This window comes from Lupinus angustifolius, unplaced genomic scaffold, assembly GCF_001865875.1.
Source record: "Lupinus angustifolius cultivar Tanjil unplaced genomic scaffold, LupAngTanjil_v1.0 Scaffold_49_137, whole genome shotgun sequence".
Taxonomy (NCBI): domain Eukaryota; kingdom Viridiplantae; phylum Streptophyta; class Magnoliopsida; order Fabales; family Fabaceae; genus Lupinus; species Lupinus angustifolius.
The window spans coordinates 9,429-12,406 of NW_017722307.1; positions in this window are offsets into that span (position 1 = coordinate 9,429).

Below are 2,978 nucleotides of genomic sequence, written 5' to 3' on the forward strand. Positions count from 1 at the left end.
CATCCCCCACCAACAGGCGCTCATCTTCCACATAAGCACCTAGCTGCATCCAGGTCCAATCGGTATTTGGAAAAGCCAGAGCCAGCTGGGACTGGGCACTCTCCCAGGCGTCCACGACGGCTTCGCCTACAAGCTTCTCCAGCTGCACTTTTTCAACCTCAACAGTTGCTCGTCCCTCCTCCAATTCCCGTACCCGGGTTTCCAGAGAGGCCTTCTCCCCCCTAATGCCTGCACTGCCCTAGAAGTGCGGCCTTTTCTTGCTCGGCAGCCTCAGCACGGGCTTTCCAAGTTGCAGCCTCCTCTTTCCGCCGATGAAGCGCTTCATCTTTGGCACGGACCGCCCCCTCGGATTCCATCACCTGGGCGGTAAGCTTTAACTTGTCACTTTCAAGAAACCCCACACGGGTCGACAAATCCGCTACCTGAGCCCTGGCGACCTCGCCCAACCTGACCAACTCCCCCTTCTCGGCGGAATGAAGATCAACCATCTTCTGCTTCTCCTGCTCATGCAGAGCCCGAAGTTTCGCCTTCGCGTCGTCCGCCATTCGCGACTCTAATACCCCATTCATCTCCAGGTACTTCTGGATGGAAGCAATGAGGACAGCACTTCCCTTCACGTTTTGCAGCAAGACGGACAAGGGTAACTTGTCAAAGGTCTCCTTAGCATGGGCATTTAGAAGCTCCTGATCAATCACTCTAGGGACGCTAACAGGAGAAATGCGATCTTGACTCCCCCTAGAACCTTTCTTCCTGCTTGGCTTAGAGGAGCGACCGACGTCTATTCCAGCTGTCTGCCCGGAGGAAGGGATCGCCGATGTGCTGGCCCTCTCTTCTTCCCTCATTGATGCAGACGGAGGGTTTCCAGTGGGATCAGCGAGAGGAACCGTCTCAGTAGACACAGCAAGGGGCGAATCAGCAGCCCTTTGGACCAGCTCCTGATCCACCAAGTCCTCGGGCCGCCCCCCACTCACTGAAGATGGCGGCACAGTTGTTTGGCTAGGAGACCCCTCAGTAGGGCAAGGCACGGAGGACGACGTTCTTTGACGTTAGGTAGCAGCAGCATCTTTCTTCACCAGGGCGGCGACCCTTTTCAATAGCATGTTTTTCCTCAGCTTCTCACTCATCTTGGCTTTTAGTTCGACTGCACAAAAAGGAAGAAAATCATTAGTGACAGGTTAAACAGATACATAAAGCAAAGCAATAAAAGAAGTTAGCATCCGGCCCACCCACCAACAAAGTCCACTAAAGCCCCGCCCCCGTCACGGATGGCCGAACAAGGAAGAAGTCCCCCCTCGTCTATCCAGTAAGTTATGATCTTGGCAACTTTCGCCTCCTCCAGAGATAAATCTTCAGTCTCCACTAAATAGCTCTTGGAAGGGCGTTGATGGATGTCCCCTTTCCAGGCAAAGGGGAATCGCGGCTCGCCAAATTTGCTAAGACACCAGTCGTTCCATGCCCGCCTGACATTCACCTTGAAGTACCCACCTTTCCATTTTTTCTCATTTGATGAGAACGGCGTAAATAGCCCCCGCTTGGGCCGAGATTGTAGACTCGTCCATCCGTGGTGACCCTCCTTATCTTCATCAGAATTGGTGCGATGGCCGACGCGGAACATCCAAAAGAACAACTTTAGTGTGCAAGGGATGCCCGCCGCCTTGCACATAATCTCAAACGCCCGAATGAACCCCCACGAGTTTGGAGTCAGCTGGCTAGGAGCAATCTGTAGGTGCACCCGAACTTGCACATCCCATTCCTCCAATGGGAGGCGAAGCCCCAAGCGTCGGCAGTACGCCTCGTAAAGGAAGAAGGTGTACTTATCATTTTTCTCCTCTGCAAAGTTATAGCAAACCCTCTCCCCCAACCTAGGGGTGCTGACCTCGAAACCATGGAAAGTTTCTTTGGCCACATGTATGTTGACGGGAGTCCCGTAGAGGAGTACCGAGCACTTCCCTATCGACCCACCAGTAGCGGGAATCCTCTCCGACCATCTCCGCCGGAATAGACAGTTGAGGAGCCTTTGCCTTATACGTCCTCGTCGTCATGAACCTGCCATCACAAGAGTCATCAGACTCAGACTCAGACTCAGAGCTGTCACTCAAATTGAACCCATACTTGGCACGCAGTGAGGCCAAGTAATCGTCGGCACCTCTCTAGTGAAACCCTACACCTCCACCTCTAGGAGGAGGGGGACGACGCTCAACGGCCTAAGAACCTCCACCAGTGCATAAGATGAGGGCGGCGGTTTTCGGAAACACGGTGGAGGTCCAGGAAGGATCTCCATGTCAGAATCGGACTCGTAATCGCAAATGTAAACCATGAGAAACGAGTGTTACCTGGATTTAGAAGAAGTTGAAAGTAGGAAGAATCCTGAAGAAGATCACGCTAGAAGTTCAGAAATTGCGGAAAGAATTAAAGGGTTTTGGAAACACGTAAAAGAGGGAAAGCCACAAGGTACCCTCTATTTATAGAAGAACCTGGACCATGGGCCCAGTGGCCAGGCCCATCCACATCCTCATCAGGGTCGTAGAAAAACACTCAAGTGCAATCCGACGGAAACCCGAAAAACAAGGAAAATTCGGCAGAAACCAAAGGTCATGCCACGTGCTGGCATTTGAATGACCAGCGGTCCCTCCATGACACGATAAAGTTCGGCGGACATCAAGGGTCACAGCAGACAATGATGAAACGTCCCACCCCAACTGATACGTTACCCAAGGTCTTTAATACCTACCACGTGGCGCGAGGAACCAAAGAGACGCGTCACGAAATCTCAAGAAGCACCTAACTACTCAAGTTAGATCAATACGCCCAGTTAGGCAATCACCGGGTCGAGGGGCATCTCTAACAGTCTTCGCCTAGCACCCTGGCCAGCTCAATCAATGCCTTTTCAATCTCAGGTCGCCAAATCTCGTACTGCCGGACCACCCTGAAAGAGGTCGTTTGACGATCATTAGAGTCTCCCAACATGCCCGCCCGAC